Source organism: Ovis aries, chromosome 8 (assembly GCF_016772045.2).
Source record: "Ovis aries strain OAR_USU_Benz2616 breed Rambouillet chromosome 8, ARS-UI_Ramb_v3.0, whole genome shotgun sequence".
Lineage (NCBI taxonomy): Eukaryota > Metazoa > Chordata > Mammalia > Artiodactyla > Bovidae > Ovis > Ovis aries.
The window spans coordinates 62,568,389-62,590,751 of record NC_056061.1 but is presented as its reverse complement, the minus strand read 5'-3'; positions in this window follow the sequence as shown (position 1 = coordinate 62,590,751).

The following is a 22,363-nucleotide window of genomic DNA, read 5'->3' as shown; positions in this document are numbered from 1 at the left end:
TTTTTAGATAGCCACAAATAATAGAAACAAGGATGTGTCATCATGTCCTTGGTATGTGCATATGAAGTGAGATGGGGAATAAAATTGATGTATCATCTTAACCCTCAAAATTGTACCTTTTGATGAAATGTGATCAGTTAACACACATACATTATCTGTTTTGACATTTCTCTCTATTCAGAAAGAACGGCTGCATTATCTTCATAACCCTCTGATTCACAGCCTACTAACACTTTCAGTGTTTCAAGCCAGGTTATAAGAGCTCTTATTTTGTAAATATTGCACCTTAAACAGAATTTTAAATTGGAAAGAAATTTTTCACTTCACTTTTCAACTTATTCTCACTAGGCTTAATTTACTTCTCCCTTCTGTGCAGTTTAAAAGAAAAAAAAAAATTCGAAAATGCATGATCAATTTCAGTCCATTCCATCGTTTAGCAAAACTGCTGTCCAGTTCTTTCAACAGGCTTATTACAATTTTGGAGAACCAGAAATTCTAGGTAAGATCAACAGACCCTATTAAGACATTGTAAAGGGATCTGCAGGATAAATAAGACACAGTAAGCTAAAATCCCTGCCCTTACATTGTTACCTGCTTCTTAGTAAGACAGTGAACCTGTAAGAGAAGCATTTCTCTGGTCGATTACCCTGCATTGCCATCTGGCTGTGAAACTCACCAACTAATGGTAAGCATTCTTATCACTTAAATAATAATATTAAATAACAAAAAAAGGTAATAATAATACATAAGAGGGCAGGAGGAAGGTCTTGGAGGTGGAGGACAAGGTATGGCATAAATTGTAATTATAGTTTCATAGCTGTATTTCAGTTCAGTCATTCAGTAGTGCCTGACTCTTTATGACCCCACCGACTGCAGCATGCCAGACTTCCTTTTCCATCACCAACTCTCAGAGATTGCTCAAATTCATGCTCACTGAGTCAATGAGGCCATCCAACCGTCTCATCCTCTGTCATCCCCTTCTCCTCCTGCCTACAATCTTTCCCAGCATCAGGGTCTTTCTCAATGAGTCTGTTCTTCACATCAGGTGGCCAAAGTATTGGAGTTTCAGCTTCAGCATCAGTCCTTCCAATGAATATTCAGGACTGATTTCCTTTAGGATTGACTGGTTTGATCTTGCAGTCCAAGGGACTCTCAAGAGTCTTCTCCAACACCACAGTTCAAAACCATCAATTTTTCGGCACTCAGCTTTCTTTGTGGTCCAACTCTCACATCCATACATGACTACTGGAAAAATTATAGCTTTGACTAGATAGACCTTTGTTGGCAAAGTAACATCTCCGCTTTTTAACATGCTCTCCATGTTAGTCATAGCTTTTCTTCCAAGGAGCAAGCATCTTTTAATTTCATGGCTGCAGTAACCATCTGCAGTGATTTTGAGTCTCTCACTGTTTCCATTGTTTCCCCATCTACTTGCCATGAAGTGATGGGACCAGATGCCATGATCTTAGTTTTCTGAATGTTGTGTTTTAAGCCAACTTTTTCACACTCCACTTTCACTTTCATCAAGAGGCTCTTTAGTTCCTCTTTGCTTTCTGCCGTAAGAGTGGTGTTATCTGCATATCTGAGGTTATTCATATTTCTCCTGGCAATCTTGATTCCAGCTTGTGATTCTTCCAGCTTAGGGTTTCTTATGATGTACTATGCATTTAAGTTAAATAAGCAGGGTGACAATATACAACCTTGACGTACTGCTTTCCCAATTTGGAACCAGTCCATTGTTCCATGTCTGGTTCTAACGGTTGCTTCTTGGGTTGCATACAGGTTTCTCACGAGGTAGGTGAGGTGGTCTGGTATTCCCACCTCCTGAAGAATTTTCCACAGTTTGTTCTGATCTACACAGTCATAGATCTATCAGTTCAGTTCAGTCACTCAGTTGTGTCTGACTCTTTGCAACCCCATAAACCACAGCACGCCAGGCCTCCCTGTCCATCACCAACTCCTGGAGTCCACCCAAACCCATGTCCATCGAGTCTATGATGCCATCCAACCATCTCATCCTCTGTTGTCCCCTTCTCCTCCTGCCCTCAATCTTTCCCAGCATCAGGGTCTTTTCCAGTGAGTCAGCTCTTCGCATCAGGTGGCCAAACTATTGGAGTTTTAGCCTCAACATCAGTCCTTCCAATGAACACCCAGGACTGATCTCTTTTAGGATGGACTGGTTGGATCTCCTTGCAGCCCAAGGGACTCTCAAGAGTCTTCTCCAACACCACAGTTCAAAAGCATCAATTGTTTGGCAATCAGCTTTCTTTATAGTCCAACTCTCACATCCATACATGACCACTGGAAAACCATAGCCTTGACTAGACGGACCTTTGTAATGTAAAAGTGAAAAAGTAATGTCTCTGCTTTTTAATATGCTGTCTAGGCTGGTCATAACTTTCCTTCCAAGGAGCAAGCGTCTTTTAATTTCATGGCAGCAACACCATCTGCAGTGATTTTGGAGCCCAGAAAAATAAAGTCAGCCACTGTTTCCACTGTTACCCCATCTATTTGCCATGAAGTGATGGGACCAGATGCCATGATCTTAGTTTTCTGAATGTTGAGTTTTAAGCCAACTTTCACTCTCCGCTTTCATTTTCATCAAGAGGCTCTTTAGTTTTTCTTTACTTTCTGCCGTAAGGGTGGTGTCATCTGCATATCTGAGGTTATTCATATTTCTCCCAGCAATCTTGATTCCAGCTTGTGCTTCTTCCAGCCCAGCGTTTCTCATGATGTACTCTGCATAGAAGTTAAATAAGCAGGGTGACAATATACAGCCTTGACATACTCCTTTTCCTATTTGGAACCAGTCTGTTGTTCCATGTCCAGTTCTAACTGTTGCTTCCTGACCTGCATACAGGTTTCTCAAGAGGCAGGTCAGGTGGTCTGGTATTCCCATCTCTTTCAGAAGTTTCCACAGTTTATTGTGATCCACACAGTCAAAGGCTTTGGCATAGTCAATAAAGCAGAAATAGATGGTTTTCTGGAATTCTCTTGATTTTCCCATGATCCAGCCGATGTTGGCAATTTGATCTCTGATTCCTCTGCCTTTTCTAAAATCAGCTTGAACATATGGAATTTCATGGTTCACGTATTGCTGAAGCCTGGCTTGGAGAATTTTAAGCATCACTTTATTAGCATGTGAGATGAGTGCAATTGTGGGGTAGTTTGAGCATTCTTTGGCATTGCCTTTCTTTGGGATTGGAATGAAAATTGACCTTTTCCAGTCCTGTGGTCACTGTTGAGTTTTCCAAATTTGCTGACATATTGAGTGCAGTACTTTCACAGCATCATCTTTTAGGATTTGAAATAGCTCAACTGGAATTCCATCACCTCCACTAGTTTTGTTTGTAGTGATACTTCCTAAGGCCCACTTGACTTCACATTCCAGGATGTCTGGCTCTAGGTGAGTGATCACACCATCGTGATTATCTGGGTCATGAAGATCTTTTTTGTATAGTTCTTCTGTGCATTCTTGCCACCTCTTCTTAATATCTTCTGCTTCTATTAGGTCCATACCATTTCTGTCCTTTATCGAGCCCATCTTTTCATGAAATTTTCCTTTGGTATCTCTAATTTTCTTGATGAGATCTCTAGTCTTTCCCATTCTATTGTTTTCCTCTATTTCTTTGCACTGACTGCTGAAGGCTTTCTTATCTCTTCTTGCTATTCTTTGGAATTCTGCATTAAAATGGGTATAGCTTTCCTTTTCTCCTTTGCTTTTGGCTTCTCTTCTTTTCACAGCTATTTGTAAGGCCTCCTCAGACAGCCATTTTTCTTTTTTGCATTTCTTTTTCTTGGGGATGGTCTTGATTCCTCTAATTCATCAAATTGGATACATATAATACATACAGGTTTTTTTAATGTCAATCAGACTTTAATAAAGAAGTTTAGAAATAAAAAAATAAATAGATCAATAAATACATTAAAACCACTTTTGTATTGGTAAATTTTATGTGGTAACAACAACAATAAAATCTAAAAACAAAAAAACAGCCAGCAGAGATGCCAGTGACAAAGGCAATTTACTAGACATCTGGGATCATATTACTTAAGTGAAGGGGGATTACAATAAATTAATAGGCTCAAAGATCCACCACAGTAGATGGGGTCTAGTCTAGAGTCTTGCTAATAAGTGAGGAATTGAATTTTAGCATTTAGCCTTATTATCAAATGACCTTAGATTTTCCTCATAAAAGTAAAACACCCTTAAACATTTTTGTCTGTGTGAAAAGAAACATCAATCTTTAGGTCCATTTAGATATTTTTACAATGATACTTGTCTGTTCAATTTGTTTTTTTCTGAAGACTATTTGTGCTGAAATGGGCATCTGCTCAGCTCACCGATTTCAAAACAAAAATTTGCATAATCTGTATTTGCATAGCAGCAAGTGGGTGGAGTTTAGGCAAGTGCACAGATGAACATAAAAATCAAATATGGGCAGGAGGAAACTCAATTTCATTATAAAAAACCATGTTTGTTTAAACATAAAAAAGCTGTGTAAACAATCCAAATGTGTTTGCTGTAGTTTAGCCTACAGGGCTCCCATTTTGTTCCCATCCTTTTAGCAGCACAGTTGAACAATGCAAATAAACTTGTGCTGCTCACAAGAGATGTCAATTTAAAATGTACTCATCAAAAAACAGAAGAAATAGGATGGAAAAGCTGTGAATAGAATGATGCGTGCTGTCTGTAAGAAAAAAGTTAAAGACAATGATTCTGAAAAGATATAATTAGAGATTTTTGGAAAACTATTAGAGCCATTAAAAAATTAAGCAAAAATACTTAAAAGTTTATATACCACAAAATTTTAAGAATTTAGAAGTTGAAGCAAGTAACAGTAGGAGTGAAAAGAATACGGATGGAACATGGAGTTAGAATAACTTAGGAGGACAACAACCTTGTGAAAAAGAAAAGGAAAGAGAAAGATCATAGAGTATTAACTTAAAAAGAAAGATTTTTGGCACAAATAGGGTGATATCTAGAGTGATCAGGTCTAAATACATATGCACTTAGTGTATACACTAAACCCAAGGAAGTAAGACTCAGATACTTGATATATTACAGTATGCTGTGGACCTGAATCTTAGCAAATGTATTGTCATCTGTGGTCAGCAAACGAGACCATAATGTTAGGTCTATCATAACACAAACTGTGTATTAATGGAGCCATTAATCACCATCAAAACTGTATTAAGAGTGAAGATAGCCAAAGAGAGCTTAACTGACAGCAAGTGGCCATAAACCTGTCCAAAAACTAATTTGATTACCATCATACCAGCATCTGTGCCACTTATGAGGGTTCATTTTTGTGATGAAATTAAGTAGACAAGTCATTCATGCGTATAATAGACATCTAAATCATGGTAAACATGTTGCTGGCAAGAGAAGTAGTTAAGGAAAGTGGAGGATTGTTTTGGTGTTTGACTGTAGAACCAACTCAATGGAAAGCATCTTTTGTACAACAGTTGGGTACAAAATGCCATCAAAGAAGCTTGAGATGAAGCCAAATGCCAAGCGAGAAAGAGATGGATGAAATGGGGAGAGTTGGTGGATGTGGGTTGTTTATAAGAAGGAATGTTTTGCCAGGATAAACTCTCATTCTTTATGGGTCATAAAAGTTCCTAACAAACAATCTGTTTAATTTGGAGACAGTTGGATCTGTTAGGTTTTAGTCCTAACAAACAGAATTGTGGGATGTCATATTTAATGGCAGTCTAGAGAGAGCCTAGAATGTGTATATTCAATGAGAAAAGGATTGAGCTTGGTTATGAAGAAGGACTATGTTCCACCCGCTTATTCATTTGATCAGCTCGCTGTTTTTTTTTAACTTTTCAATTCCTTATCCAGTTATATAATTTTGCCTCAGAACCAATGTGACTTTAGATTCTGCATGTTTTTATTATCCTGCTCCTTTACTGAAAGGAACTCCCTTTCCAAAGATTCTAAATTATTCAAGTTATTAGAGAACGGATACTACCCACTGAGCTGGCAAAAAATAAATACATTTCAGTAATTATTTCAGTAATTATTTCACAAAGAAAAAGATTCATTGGAAAATAAATACCAGGTACATTTGAAGATAACCAAAAGCAGTTTGTTTTAGGAACGTGAAATTGTAAATGATCATATAGGTTTGTGGACCAAGTCCAAACAGGCCAGGGTGCTACAAATCTGACTCCTGCTTGCTCGGTAATCCTTTTGTTTGAGATAAAGCCCTATCTCTGTGCACATGCTGATCTAATGACCATGCATATGTGTGAAAGCTCGGAGGAGAATAAAGGGACTTGAGGAACAGGAAATGCTTCTTTTAATACCATGACTGAGAGCGCCCCCACCCTGAATATCCCAGGAAAAAATTACCAAGAGTGACACTTCTCTCCAACACCTCCTGAAACATTCTGTGGCTAAGACCCAACACCTTGCCACTGCTGCGAGGCAGCCCCAAGCCCTGGAAACTGCCTGCCATTCACAGGCTGATGCCTGGTAGGCCTCCCCTTCTTACCTGAGTTTGCAGATGGGCCATTTCCCAGGTGGGCCTGGCCAAACACTCCTCATTAATCATGGCTTAAACCTCTCTCAGTGGGAAGACCTCAGGTTAGACATCATTTGGAAACAAATTGGGTGAAAAATAGCTCTGACAATAAGGAGCCCACACGGAATTCCCCTGTGAGAGCTTCCGCAGTGTGAAAACAGTCTCTTCCAAGACGCTAAATGATCTGTCAGTTAGGGAATGACATTCTAATCCAGTTTTATGTCATATGCAGCTTGAAACAGTTGCTGCAAGCTCCAGCCTTTTGCTGCTGTTATGTTTCCAACTCTCTAGACCCTCTTAATTTACAGAGAAGGTTTGGATTCAGAACCGAAAAGACGTGTGTGTGTGTGTGTTACGCACAGTAAACAGTCATATGCATAGGCACACAATAGCAAACAAAGTACCTGACCATATGCTGCCTCACTAAAAATGATACTTGCTCAAATATCCTGGTGAAACCAGAAGAATCACAAGGGTACATGCTCTACACAGAATGATCCTTTAATAGAAAAACCAAACAAAACAAAGACCTGGAATCACGACAATGTGATTTATCCTCTGGGTGCAAAAACCTCAGCAGAACTGGCTCAAATGCTTTTCAGGCTTTAGAGCCTTGGGATGAATTTATTCTTCCAGAGTCTCTTTTCTTAAAAGTAACTGTATTTTTGCCTTAAAGTGACAGATGGCTTTCCCATCACATTTTGCCATTATTTATACTAACAGATTGCATCTGAATTGACTGTAAACCAATGTATTTGGTCTTCCATCTATTATAATTCGCATCCTAGGCTGATCTAGTGGGAGAAAAATAGAAGACAAATGCCCACCCGTGTACTCTTGGCACCAGGATTCCATATGTAAGAATCCTTTCCAGGGCACAAACCATGGCCACTCTCTGATTCAAGTAAGCCCAAGAAAGTCCTTCTTCTAGAAATAGGTGGAGGCTCATGCATGCTGGAAAAGGGCAAAAGACTTTGAGTGCTTGATTTGTTTTAAGTCAGAGAATCTTGGGCAGTCTATAACATGGCCACATTCATTCCTTAGCTTACCCACAATGAGCCCATTCTCTGATCTACAGAAGTCAGCTGTGGAAAATTCTCTACATTTCCCCTAGGGCCTTTGTGAAGGGCTTCTCTGAGCTTAACTCTTGAGGCTATCCTGGTCCTAGAGTTAAAATTTCCTCCATTTTCTTCTTGCCTTGACCTTCAAGGCAATGACGAATTTTCCTCACTGGTCCCTTCAAGGTGGGCCTGGCAAAAGAAATTGCAATAATCTGGCATTTAAAAATTTTAACATTCTATACTTTTATTTGATTTTGGTGTGAGGATACACACTGACAGCGTAAACCACAGATATGAGGATTCAGTGTAGGTTGAGAAGCACACACAGGATGACTATGCTAAGATACATGGTATTGGCTGAAGAACAGACTAATAGATCAACAGAACTGAAACAAGAGCTCAGAGACCTGTAAATATAAGGAAACTACAAATAAACAGGAAAAAGATGGACTGTTTAGAAGATCATCAATAAATAAATGAATGAAATAAAACCCTGTATTGTTTGAGATAAATCTAAGCAAGCAGCAGAAATATAGGCTCAGAAAAAAAAAAATGAGCTGAATTTTTAAATTGAATTTAAGTTCAGTTCAGTTGCTCAGTCATGTCCAACTCTTTGCTACCCCATGAACCGCAGCATGCCAGGCCTCCCTATCCATCACCAACTCCCGGAGTCCACCCAAACCCATGTTCATTGAGTCCATTGATGGTTGGTGATGCCATCCAACAATCTCATCCTCTGTTGTCCCCTTCTCCTCCTGCCTTCAATCTTTCCCAGCATCAGGGTCTTTTCCAATGAGTCAGCTCTTCGCATCAGGTGGCCAAACTATTGGAGTTTCAGCCTCAACATCAGTCCTTCCAATGAACACCCAGGACTGATCTCCTTTAGGATGGACTGGTTGGATCTCCTTGCAGTCCAAAGGACTCTCAAGAGTCTTCTCCAACACCACAGTTCAAAAGCATCAATTGTTTGGCAATCGGCTTTCTTTATAGTCCAACTCTCAGATCCATACATGACCACTGGAAAAATCATAGCCTTGACTAGATGGACCTTTGTTGGCAAAGTAATATCTCTGCTTTTCAATATGCTGTCTAGGTTGGTCAAAACTTTCCTTCCAAGGAGTACATATCAAAAATATCCTATATCCCTGCATATCTAAACTTGTAGAATGAGGTTTATGTTTACTGCAAGAGTAACTTTGGGATGGAGGGAAGGAATAACACTTCTATTTGATGCAAAGCTATGGGGCCCAACTGAGAAATTGAGAAAAGAAGTGGGAAGGGAACTAATGTTTATCAAACAGCTGCTGCATTCTAGGCACTGTACTAGATTTCAAATTTCATAGTCATTTTCAGATTTTGGGCTGATTTACTTATTTAATTTTTACAGTATCATCATATGCTGTGATGTACTGTGCTTAGCCTCTAAGTTGTATTCAACTCGTTGCGACTCCATGGACCGTAGCCTGTCAGGCTTTTCTGTCCACAAGGATTCTCCAGGGGAGAATCTGGAGTGGGTTGCCATGCCCTCCTCAAGGGGATCTTCCTGACCCAGGGATTGAACCCAGGTCTCCCACATTGCAGGTGGTTTTTTTTTTACCATCTGAGCCACCAGGGAAGCCCAAGAATACTGGACTGGGTAGCTTATCCCTTCTCCAGGGGAACTTCCCAACCCAGGAATAGAATCAAGGTTTCCTGCATTGCAGGCAGATTACCAGCTGAGCTACCAGGGAAGCCCTTCATCATGTATAGGTGCTATTGATCCTTTTCTACTAGTGAGGAAAACAAGGAAGATGAAGCAACCAGCCCAGGGCCATATTTATTGATTCCTTTATTCATGTATTAACAGGTATCAATCACATACCTATTTCTTACCAGATTTTTTTTTCAAGCACCTGGGATAGAGTAGTGTGGGGATAGAGTAGTAGGGGATAAACAAACCAAGGCTCCGTCTCCAGATAACATTCTAAAGGCAGAAAACAGTCAATACAGCTTATGAATGAGCATACACATAAAGTCACCTCAGTACAGGAAATGCTGGGAACCAAGGGTATAAATCTAATGAGAACAATGAGGAAAAGGCACTCATTTGACAATCTTAGGGAAAAGTATTCCAAACAGAAGCAAGAGTAGATGCAAAGGCCCTGAGGTAGCAATAAGCATAGCATGTTTAAGGGACAGAAAGAAGACTAGTGTGATGGACGTAAGCATTGTGAGGGCATGATGGAAGATGAGGTCAGAAGTAGAAAATATATTATAGTCACCTGCCATGCTAAAACCTAGGTCACAGTTTTCAACGACATTAAACAATAAGTATTTATTTGATGGGTTTTCTCTTAATGGAAGGTTTTCCCCCCTCAAGTTATTTATGTTCACAATGAATAATTGAATGAATCTCTTATTCCAGTTGTTTTATGAGGTCAAAGGAAATAAGAGAACATTAAACCTAAGCAAGCCAGGTTTTGCAATATTTAGATTTAGTAATAGGTGTTGAGGGACAGAAGATTATAAACACTGATTGCAAACAGAATTTGGAAAGATAATTGTTTTCGCTTTTTTCATTTAAATTGCTACTTCTCAAGAGCATATCTTCTTTTACTTCTGAGTTTTTCCAAAGGCAAGAAGAAGCCACAATGGTGAATAAACAAGAGTTTAAATAAAACAGAAATTGTCTAAATTTGGGTAAGTCATCAAGGCTGAAATGGAACCAGAATTGAGAAACTGAGTGATCTGTGTGTTGTTATAGATCTGTGTGTTATCTGTGTGTTGGCTCAGTGGTAAAGTATCCACCTTGGATACTTTAAGAGACAAGTTTGATTCCTGGTCAGGAAGATCCCCTGGAATAGGGAATGGTGACCCACTCCAGTATTCTTGCCTGGAGAAGTCCATGGACAGAGGAGCCTGGCAGGCTACATATATAGTCCATGGGGTCACAAAGAGTCAGACATAACTGAGTGATTAAGTACATATGTATGTGGCTTGTTACAGGGTTCTACGTTAAATTTCCAAGAGAAAGACATTGAACATATAGAGATTTCCATGCCTTATTTCCACATTCTCAAGAAATAAGTATGCAGAAGATAAAATTATTTTAATTTTAACATATTTCAAAAATTTAAATCACAGGAATCTACATTTTTTGTGTGAATATTAAGCTCTCCAAATATTTAATGTTATAAAACTGCCCATGAAAACTTTACATGGGATTACAAGCAGACAGGTTTCTCTACAAATTAGCTGAAACTTGAATTACATGGTTGGATGGCATCATCGACTCAATGAACATGGGTTTGGATGGACTTCAGGAGTTGGTGATAGACAGGGAGGCCTAGCGTGCTGCAGTTCATGGGGTCGCAAAGAGTCGGACATGACTGAGTGACTGAACTGAACTGAACTGAATTACATCTAAATCTGAAAAATCTATCTAGTTATTGGAAACTGATCCTTAAAAAAAAAAAAAAAAACAATTCCCATTGACCCTTGTACAAACCCATATCACTAATGGGTGGGAATCAGCCACGCCAGTGTCAGGACAGCTTGGTATCCCTCATTGTGAAGTGGCTGAGTGCCGTGGTGGGGTAGGGAAGGAAAAAAAGCCAAGGAATTTCACCTGTAAGAAGAATAGGGACATTGATACCACTTGACTGGCTCTCGCTTTTTAAATTAAGTAAAAGTGTTGAGATGATGACCAGGGTCTGAGTTTCCTCCATCGTCTCTTGAATTTTTGGCTTGTTCTAGATTCCAGGTTAGGGAAGGATGCTGACACGTAAACAACTCTTTAGGATGTAGAATGAAAAGGAGGGTTGTAAGGAATCGCAAGCACCAGCTGAGGAGACTACTGAAGCTTCAGCCGCAAATGCAGACTGGGAGAGTACAGTAAGACTGGGAGAGTACAGTAAGGCTGCGAGAGTACAGTAAGACTCAGAGAGTACAGTAAGACTCGGAGAGTACAGTAAGACTGTGAGAGTACAGTAAGACTGTGAGAGTACAGTAAGGCTGCGAGAGTCCAGTAAGACTGGGAGAGTACAGTAAGGCTGGGAGAGTAGAGTAAGACTGCAAGAGTACAGTAAGGCTGCGAGAGTACAGTAAGACTTCCTAGATGCTGAGGCTTGAAAAGAGGAAAAGTCAAGCCAGTGCCAAAAAAAGATGAGGTCACTAAAAACAGGTCTCTTAATTGACTTTAAAAATATATATAGACTGAGCATTAGATGTATCTTCTGGTGCTACCACAATGAAGCAAAGAGTTTCTTAGTCATGATAGAGAAGGAAGGCTAGCTAGACCAGGTGGTAGCTCAGGATGAAAGCAACGATCAAGGTGGTTTAGTGACTCCCAGTGGTCAGCATTTGCTCCTCAACCTCAGTTCTGAAGAGTTGTTGGAGGTTTCTGATGATGTCTCTCTATTGGTATTAATTATAAGAGTAACAGGGCTGATGAGACTAAGATACAATTGGGGGACACTTCTACCAAGCAGGCATTGTACCTTGATTATGTCCTTATGGACTCAAACAGCTAAATTATTCATTAATTTAGCAATTAATCATCAAACATAGAGTTGGGCAGTTTGTTCCAGCCAATAGAAAATTTTATTTGAGCATCTGTGTATAAAGATGTATTAGTGACCTATTAATGCTTTCTAAAAGACACACAATTCAGAATAAAATCTATAGTGTGTAGAAATTCCTAAGTATAATTTTCTTTTGATTTGTAAAAAAAAATCCCTTTTTGTATATAACAATAATTCACTGCAAATTTTTCATGGTATATTAGGGACTCATCATTGGCCTCAGAGTTCTCATTATCTTGACACTAAATGGCTTTGAAGTAGACTCTTCTCTTGCCTTTGACTGTCAGTCTGATCCAGTGTCAGCTCTTCTCCTTTGTCATTTCTATCCTCCACCTATGAGACCTCTCTAATGGCTCTGAACTACAATAAGGCAGTGGTATACCTGAAGTACTAAAATAGGAAGAGGATAGCAAGGAGAAAGACAAATTTCATCCTCACACACAGAAAAAGAAAGAGAGAAAGAAAGAAAGGGTCTTGGTTTTGAAACAAGCAAGGAGCTCATCTTATTGTGAGTACTGAAAGATCAACACAAGGAATAATTTAAACATCAGGTAAAGAGAAGTCTTTCTCTTCAATAATGAAGCTTTTAAAGGTCTGACAACCTGGGACTTCCCTGACAGTCTTATGGTTAAGACTTCACATTTTCGACACAAGTTTGATCCCTGGTCAGGAAACTAAGATCCCGATGCCATGTGGTGTGACCCCAAACAAAACAAAACAAAACAAACAAACAAAAAACTAATGATGGAAGAGGCATGTGCTAATTTTTTAATGCCTTTTCACCCTGATCAAACATGTTTAAACTAGGGTCTTCATTTAACATAAACCTTGTAAATGCATTAAATAAGCAATCCACACATACTTACTTAAGCACTCAATAACTGAATCAATAAATTACTTCACTTAGTACTAGGTCATTGTCTTGACATAACTTTTTCTATGTCTCTGAATTATTCTATGTCTCTGAATTATTCTTATTCATGAATAATAAGCTTCTTAATAGTTATTATTTTTTTAATTATACTCTGTGCCCAGAAGTTACACACACTAGCTTGGTTTATTGACACATTTTATCATCTCATTTCACAAAGGAAAAAATTGAGATTCAGAAAAGTTAAGTGACTTTCCAGGGTCATACAGCTGTAAGGGAAAAACTCAGAACCCTTGCCTATCGCTTTTTGGGCCTTGTAGCTCAGTCAGTAAAGAATCTGCCTGCAGTGCAGGAGACTCAGGTTTGATCCCTGGGTTGGAAAGATCCCCTGGAGAAGGATATGACAACCCACTCCAGTAGCCTTGCCTGGAAAATCTCATGGATAGACGACCCTGGTGGGCTACAGTACATGGGGTTGCAAAGAGTTGGGCACGACTGAGTGACTAACACTTACTTACTTACTAAAAGAAGTCACACTGATAACTCTTCTGGTATAAAAATTATTTAATTCTGTGATCACAAGCCACCCCCATACAAGCACCAGCATTGAGTTCCAATTGGCAGATAGAGATAGTGTGGCCTGTGCTAATGTGTCTTTTTGAAATAATTGCATTTCTGTAGACTGTCATAATAGAACATCCAAAGCTAGCAGAGAATCTAGCCTTTCAAGAAAAACACAGAGAAGGTGACATCTTTGGGATTTTGCATCCTTTCAGTGATCAGCTCATCATAGAATCTATAGAAGATATATTCTGGATTGTTAAGTATGAAGGAGTTTATGGGAGCAAGTAACATTTTGCATGGAGCAAATAGTCCCTGGTTTTAGAAGCTACACACTTAATACCTGGGCTGGAAATGGGACTAATTTGGCAATCTAAAAGTTCTTATGTGAAAACTGAAGATTTTTTACCTGAAAAAGAAAAATTTTGACCCCAATTACCAAGTGAATCACCAGGATTTGCCACAAACTCAAATTTAGAAGACTATAATATATTTTGGTTCATCTGCAGTAGCTTCTGTGGGACTCAAGCAAATTATGAAATCAATGATTTTAAAAGCCTGTACTTTGGTGTTAATTTAATTTCCCTGTCTACACCAAAACTTTTACCTTACTGGATAATATACATATCAGTGCTATTTCCAAATATTTCTACCTTGACCCTTTTCCAATGATATAATTCTCTTATTCTAGGAGTTGGAGAAAAAACAAATTGACAAACAGAGTAGAAGGATATAAAGGGATTTCTTCACACTTGCCTCCAGCCAAACAATGCCTACATGGGATAAGGCCATTGACTTTCTCCAAAAGTGAGCACACGGAACTAAATCCAGTCTTATATCTCACCACTCTGATAAAAATACTGATTTTTATAAACATAGCACACACAGAGTAGTAGTGTTTGTCAAAAATAATAAACCAGGAGCAAAATGAACCTTCAATACTTAGTGTTATTGTATTAATAAGTCCTATCATGTTTTGAACACTGACTACAATCCAGACAGGGTGCTATGCACTTTACAAGTATTACATTATTTGGTTCACTATTGGTTTTATGTAATGAGTGCTCAGACTTTATGTATTTATGTATTATGTAATACATAATTTATGTATTATGCTATGAAAATTGAGGTGTGTAGCAGTTAGGTATACAGGAAGAGGAAGGACACAAACAGCAGTAGTCTGTTTAGAATGTGCTCTTAATCATTGAGTGAAACATATCATACACTTCAGTTCAGTTCAGTCGCTCAGTCGTGTCCGACTCTTTGTGAGCCCATGAATCGCAGCACGCCAGGCCTCCCTGTCCATCACCAACTCCCGGAGTTCACCAAAACTCCTGTCCATCAAGTTGGTGATGCCATCCAGCCATCTCATCCTCTGTCGTCCCCTTTTCCTCCTGCCCCCAATCCCTCCCAGCATCAGGGTCTTTTCCAATGAGTCAACTCTTCGCATGAGGTGGCCAAAGTATTGGAGTTTCAGCTTTAGCATCATTCCTTCCAAAGAACACCCAGGACTGATCTTTAGAATAGACTGGTTGGATCTCCTTACAGCCAAGGGACTCCCAAGAGTCTTCTCCAACACCACAGTTCAAAAGCATCAATTCTTCGGCGCTCAGCCTTCTTCACAGTCCAACTCTTACATCCATACATGACTGCTGGAAAAACCTAGACGGACCTTTGTTGGCAAAGTAATGTCTCTGCTTTTGAATATGCTATCTAGGTTGGTCACAATTTTCCTTCCAAGGAGTAAGCATCTTTTAATTTCATGGCTCCAGTCATCATCTGCAGTGATTTTGGAGCCCCCAAAAATAAAGTCTGACACTGTTTCCACTGTTTCCCCATCTATTTCCCATGAAGTGATGGGACCAGATGCCATGATCTTAGTTTTCTGAATGTTGAGCTTTAAGCCAACTTTTTCACTCTCCTCTTTCACTTTCATCAAGTGGTTTTTTAGTTCCTCTTCACTTTCTTCCATAAGGGTGGTGTCATCTGCATATCTGAGGTTATTAATATTTCTCCCGGCAATCTTGATTCCAGCTTGTACTTCTTCCAACCCAGAGTTTCTCATGATGTAATCCACGTATAAGTTAAACAAGCAAGGTGACAATATACAGCCTTGATGTACTCCTTTTCCTATTTGGAACCAGTCTGTTGTTCCATGTTCAGTTCTAACTGTTGCTTCCTGACCTGCATATAGGTATCTCAAGAGGCAGGTCAAGTGATCTGGTATTCCCATCTCTTTCAGAATTTTCCACAGTTTATTGTGATCATACCCTTAGGGACATTCAGATAAGAGCCCTAAATATTTCTTACACCTCAGATATGCACAGAGTTCCTACCCAGTCACCACCTTGGGTCATGTTCACTTAGTGGAAATAGTGACTTCTGTCTCCCAACCACACCTAGAATAAGGGAAAATACAACTGTCTGGAACAGCTATGATGTTTTTGGCTGGATCCCATGAATCCGTTCTGTTCCATTTCCTGGTCCTCATGAAAGCCAACTCAACGCTTTCTCTCCAGAGGAGTGGCTAAAGGAGCAAGCCTAAAGGGGAAAGGAGAGATCCCCAACGTTCTGGATGATGCAGATTTGGGGAGGAGGATTACAGCAAAGCCCCACCTCTTGGGGTTTCCCAGGTGACACTAAGGGTAAAGAATCCGCCCACCAATGCAGGACACATAAGAGATGCCAGTTTGATCCCTGGGTCGAGAAGATCCCCTGGAGGAGGAAGTGGCAACTCACTCCAATATTCTTGCCTGGAGAATCCCATGGACAGAGGAGCCTGGTGGGCTACAGTCTGTGGGACTGCAAAGAGTCTGAGATGACTGAAGTAACTTAACACACACACACCCATCTCTTACCACCTCATAAAGAAAAATGGAGGAATCCTGGTATTAAAAGACACCTTCACACAATAATTCAAACCACCAGTTTGCCAGGATCATGCTATTCTCTGAAAAAGATGTCAGAACCTCAGGCAGGAGAGAGGTTCCAAGAAGGCAGGAAGCCAACATAATTAGCAATGCTCACAGGGCAGGCTGCCTTGGATTCCCCTCATGAACCGAGGGGCCGGAAAAGCAGGCCTGCTCCAGCAATCATCCCATCTCAATATGTTTGCACCTTGGTACAGGTCCCTGGGGAACACACGGCTGCCGCCAGCCTCACTCATCACATAGAATTAGTGAGTGCTTTGGCATGGAGGCCCTGCACAGCAGTCACTGAGCTAGAAGATTTATTGCTCTATTTGACAGTGTGTTATTCACTAACTGAGCATGACACATCTGGGATTTCGAATCATCAACTTGACATCTAACAGGAGAACAAACCTTGGGGAGGAGGACCGGGGTAAGAGGAGAGAGCAGAGGAAGGTGGCAGTTTTCAGAACAGATTTCCGATTTCCCTGCTGACCTCCATGGTGGGTCTGGGCTTGAGGTCATCACCAGATAGAAGGGAGGAGGCGGATACCTGGAGGGCCTTGGTGTGGGGTAATAATGAAGCTGCAGATCACTGGGAACAAAGTCACTTTGGCCTTGTATGGGTTGGACATCTTTCCTGGCGACAGTAAGTGAGCTTCTGTTCTCATCTTTAGGAAAGCATGTCCCATGAGAGTCACAGAAGAGCTCCCCTCACTTCCCGCTCCCTTTGCAGTTGAAGCAGAGCCTTGGCTGCCAAGGGAGAATGAGTTTTACTGCTTGAAGTCAGCTTTTCAGCTAGAAGACCCAGTGGACAGGATGGCCCTCATCCCCTTTCCCATGCTCTGGCCACCCTCCATCAGCTGAATGGGCTGCAATGAGCCCAGACACAGTCTTCAATCCTCGCCTAGCCCCCTCACAAATCAAAGACAAACTCTTCTTGCCCTTTAGAAAGCCGAGATTCTGTCCACAGGATGCAAGCTCCACCTTTGCCATGAAAAAGAGAGTGGGGCTCACTAATGATTGGAGACATAATGTATTTAATCTTCATGGATCCATTGGGAGCCATGGCTCAGAGGCCCATGAATAAAAATGGCAAGTTTGCTCAGTGCATTTAAGGCAGTTAAGATAATTTGTTTAGCCTGCTACTAAGTGCTCGGAAGACTTATCTATCCTGGCTGAAAATAGCACTCACACGCCCCCATTAAAAGCATCGAATCTCTCTGATTATATTTCAGCAAGTCAATATGAGATAAAATAAAAGTTTTAATGCCTGGTTTCTGCCTTTTTGGGTTTCCATATGTTACAAGCCAATATATTTATTCCCTCTCCGTTTATCTGCTCTCTCTTTCTCTCTTCTGTCTGTCTCTCCTCACCCACTCTGTCTTCTCCATCCCACCCCTCCCCTGATCTCTCTTTCTGACTCAGCAAGTTGAGGAGATGAACAAGGCAGTGAGACCACAAGTGGCTCTGGTTCACATTTTCTCCTAATTGTTCCTGCAAAATTCTGCATAATAAAGGAATATCAGCAACAAAGAAGAAAAACCTAAGTACGAGGAGTAATTGCCCTATTTTACTCTAAACATCCTTTTAAGCTGAGTTGTGGTTTGACAATTGTGGTTTGATCTTATTGATATGGACATACTCTTTATAAAAAAAACAGACAAATCTAACTCTCTTTTAAATCATTTATTGAGTTGATGGAATAGAAAGATTTAAAATTACTGCAAGCACATTAGTTAGTATCTAAGCCCTAAGATAGTATATACGGATGGAGAAAGTTTAAAACAATTCTGTCAAATTAAGAAGGGAGCAAGTTTGCAGCGGAAAAAAAATGAGAGTTTTTTTTTCCCAATCAGGAACCAAGAGTGCATGGGAATGGGTGACTTGGCAATCGCGAGAAGAAACGTGCTTAAAACCCCGGCTTGAAACAAGTCACAGATGAACAGAGAATGACACAGAGGCCTACAGCTTCCTGGCATCAGAGATCTGTCCTGTCCCTCCCTCTCCTCTCCTGTGATCATGGGTATATAATGATGAATCAACAAGAGTGTCAAAGAAGTGGGTACATGGCAAGAAGAAAAGATCCACCTGGGCCTCCCTGAACTTGGCTGCAAGACCTCTCCAGGTCCACCACCCCTTGTTGGCCACTTAGAACTTTTCTCAAGGGAGTGGAGGAATTTTTTAGATGCTAGACAGCATATTAAAAAGCAGAGACATTACTTTGCTGACAAAGGTCCATATAGTCAAAGCTATGGTTTTTCCAGTAGTTATGCACAGATGTGAGAGTTGGACCAGAAAGAAGGCTAAGTGCCAAAGAATTAATACTTTTTGAACTGCGGTGCTAGAGAAGACTCTTGAGAGTCCCATGGACTGCAAGGAGATCAAATCAGTCAATCTTAAAGGAAATCAGCCCTGAATATTCACTGGAAGGAATGATGCTGAAGCTGAAGCTCCAATACTTTGCCCTGCAAAGCGCTGACTCATTGGTAAAGACCCTGATGCTGGGAAGGATTGAAGACAGGAGGAGAAGGCAGCAACAGAGGATGAGATGGTTGGATGGCATTACCAATTCAATGTACATGGGTTTGAGCAAAATTCAGGAGATAGCGAAGGACAGGGAAACCTGGCATGCTGCAGTCCATGGGGTCACCAAGAGTCGGACACCACTCAGCAGCTGAACAGCAACCGCAGGGCAGACTCAGGCTTTGTCACCTACCTAGACACCTGCTCCAATACAAAGATCATGTGGAGGGGGCCTGCGGCTCTTCAGATCTCAGAAAACAGATCATGCCCTCAGCATGGTTCTTGGTCTGTCTAGCACAGAGTTCATGGTTTCATATTAAGGATGCTCACCATGACCTGACTTTCCTACTTTGCTTCTGTCTCCTTCCAGTCTTTAGGGTCTTCCTCTCTTCTGCTAAGAGAAGATTCATGATCACATCATTCACATTATTCACAGCAAATGTATTAGACCCTGGTTCATTATAGCATCCCTCTCCTACTTTTACACCTGCCATGGGTTGTAAAAGTTCATTTTGAAACTGAAAAGCGGAGAGCTATTTTTAACTTTCCATTTTGCCATGATGTTATGCCAAGAGAAGTAAGAACAGAACACCCTTAGTGCTGGGAGTCGGGGAGATGGGGAGACCAAGGAAATTCTGAGAGTATCAATAGGTTAATAGTTCAAAAATAATAGATGTATTATTTTATCCCAGCTTTGTATTGTGTCTATTAACTCATCCTCAAAGAGAACAATTGCTTCCAATTGCACATCAAGAAGACAGCATCCAAAGCCATTTCTCTCTGAAACAACAATGTACTTTCTTCCTGCAAGTGTGCAACAGTCCTATCTGTTGGATGGAGGCCAATGATCACAAAGGGTACCATAAACTCTGGCTCCTGTCCAGTGATGTGGGTTAAACTTTTATGTCAATAAATATATGTTCATATACTTCCTTCTCCCCCAAAAGATTTGAAATATCTTATAAATAATTACAAAATATATAAAAAATACATGGATATGTAAATCAAGGTAAAGGGAAAATAGATGTAGGAAAGTTAGATAAAGCTAAAGATAAGATTATTACAGAAAACAGAATTTCCTTCTCTTCTATGCAGCTGCTAGATCTGGGTTATCAGCTGGGCTGTAACAAGGTCAGGTTGTCATGCTCATCATCTTTTTAGCCCTCCTATTGAAATGCTGACCATATTAGCATGGACTAAATTCGTAATCAGAATTGAGAAGGGGCTCATTGTAAAGAAATTATTCTGGGAGAAAATTATGAACATTCTAGAAGGGGCTGGCCCTTGGGTTATAGAAGTGCTATGCAAATTCCCTCAAAGATGGGACGGGGGTTAGACAACCTGGTGGTGCCTGAGCAGGATCTTGAGGATAACAGGAGCATCTGATTCACCTCCTGGATTTGACTATTAGGTATGTTGAGAGGGGAAGATACAGGGTTTGGATAGCTGGATGCAGCTACAGAAGAGGCATCAGCAGGAACTCCAAATGGGAAGAGGCTGTTGAGGACCCATTTCAAAAGGATGTCCTAGGAAAGCTTTCTGAGTCAAAATGTTGCCTTTCAGAAGTCATGTGTTCTGGATAGTTTGTGTAGGAAAGAAATGATCCATCTTGGAAAATAACTTCTCCCCCGGGTTTCTGGTTGTTGTTAAGTCCTTAAGTCATGTCCTACTCTTGTGACCCCATGGACTGCAGCACGCCAGGCTTCCCTATCCTCCAGGCTTACTATGCTGCATTCTGTTGTCCCCGGTTCTCTCCTGCTCTGCTCTAAAAACAGAATAGTGGGTCCTGGGATAATAGGATCTGAGGGAAGTAGGAAAACACTTCAAGGGAGCTGAATATAAGAAAACAGGTCCTCGGCCAAGGTCTGTTGGATTTATGTTAAAAGAAAAACACCAATACAGTATACTAACACATATATATGGAATTTAGGAAGAAGGCAATGACGACCCTGTATGCAAGACAGGGAAAGAGACACAGATGTGTATAACGGACTTTTGGACTCAGAGGGAGAGGGAGAGGGTGGGATGATTTGGGAGAATGACATTCTAACATGTATACTATCACGTGAATTGAATCGCCAGTCTATGTCTGACGCAGGATGCAGCATGCTTGGGGCTGGTGCATGGGGATGACCCAGAAAAGTGTTATGGGGAGGGAGGTGGGAGGGGGTTCATGTTTGGGAATGCATGTAAGAATTAAAGATTTTAAAATTTAAAAAATAAAAAACTAAAAAATAAATAAATAAATAAATAAAAAATAAAAACAAACAAACAAAAAAAAAACACACACACACATTCAGAAAATTTTACTTACACATAAAGTTAAATGACTGGGATTGGTAAAAATATTTAAACTTTTCTGTTTGGGACAGACATTTGCCTATTATCCCAAAGGTTCATGTCATGTTTCCACAAAGTTAATCTAGTCAGAAGACATGTTCCTTCTGACCCAATGGGGTTTCAGGCATTTTGGAGCCTGGTCAGTTTTTAAAGACATATAGGAAATTCCCAGAAAATCACGTTTTGTGACTGTCAATCAATTGAGTAAATGAGTAAACAGGAAATAGAGTCTCAGGTGGGATGGCCTGTGATGATATGAGCCAGGTTCTATTTTTCTTCAAAAGATAATATAGTTTTTGTTTATTTCTACTGCTTGGTTGGAGTAATTTTTCTTGTTGTTCAGTTGTTAAGGTCATGTTCTTTTTGACCTCATGGACTGTAGCATGCCAGTCTTCCCTGTCCTTCATTATATTTCAGAGTTTGCTCAAACTTATGTCCATGGAGTTGGTGATGCCATCCAACCTTCTCATCCTCCATTGCCCCCTTCTTCTCCTGCCCTCAGTATTTTCCAGCATCAGGGTCTTTTCCAGTGAGTAGGCTCTTCCCATTTACTCATTTACTGACTCGATTGACAGTCACAAAACGTGATTTTCTGGACATTTCCTCCATGTTGTTAAAAACTGATCACCAGGCTTCAAAGTCCCTGAAACCCCATTGGGTCAGAAGGGACATATCTTCTGTCTAGAATAACTTTGTGGTAACATGACATGAATCTTTGGGATAACAAGCAAATGTCTGTCCCAGAGAGAAAAGTCAGTATTTTTAACAATCTCAGTCATTTAACTTTACATGTAAATAAGAACTCTTTAAGTTTTTTAAAACATAAATCAGACAGGCCCTGGCCTGGGACCTATTTGCCTAGATCCATTGAATTTTAATGTAAACCAAACATATACCTGAGGGGGGGGGGGAAGGTTTTTTTAATGCAATGAAATATTAAAAAGAAAAACCTAGAGATTTTTAAAAATAACTAAGTTTTAGTGTATTCCTATCTGAC